General features: G+C 47.0%; 1 protein-coding gene across 2 annotated transcripts in view; it reads left to right on the top strand.

Moving 5' to 3' along the window:
- The window catches only part of SMCHD1 (structural maintenance of chromosomes flexible hinge domain containing 1), a 188403-nt gene that overhangs the window by 68453 nt on the left and 119354 nt on the right, over window positions 1-596 (top strand). The gene's annotated exons all lie outside the window — the stretch shown is intronic.

Here is a 596-nt window from a genome sequence, read left to right as displayed (position 1 = left end):
AGCCCACTCCACCTGTGCCCTGCACACATCCAGAGGCACACGCCTCCGGCCCCCACCCTGGGTTGCACACAGCAGCAGGAGCCATCCCCCTCCCCTACACCCCTCCCGGATGAGCCACGGCTCCATGCTGCACCTGTGCCTGCCCCACTCCTCTCTCACTGCAGGGGCCTTGATCTGCCATTCGCCCCTTCCCTCCACACACCTCTTCCACCACAACAGATTTACCAGCTGCACGCAGCTCTCCATGCTGTATCAGAAATTGGATCAGTATTGGCTGATATGCCTCCTTAAAAATCAGCTATCAGTATTGGCCCCCAAAATCTCTATCTGTGCACCCCTAATGAGCAACACTATGGAAGAAACATGTAGCTTTAAAGATGGTAGAACTTTTCTGTAAATGGTAATTTAATTTCTTTGAAATCAGGTATGTTAACAGCATTTATATTATAAATTATACTGCAGTCCCTTTCTGCTACTGAGTAACCTAACACTTTCCAAGTCTATAAATACAATCTGTATGAATTCTCATTGGAAGGGGTCTATTTAAATTGCGGTAATTTTCTTAGGATGTTTGCGGCATAAAGAACAAATTCCAC

Source organism: Gavialis gangeticus, unplaced genomic scaffold, assembly GCF_001723915.1.
Source record: "Gavialis gangeticus isolate Ggan-Ray unplaced genomic scaffold, GavGan_comp1, whole genome shotgun sequence".
NCBI lineage: Eukaryota > Metazoa > Chordata > Crocodylia > Gavialidae > Gavialis > Gavialis gangeticus.
This window is presented reverse-complemented; position numbering and strand designations above follow the sequence as displayed.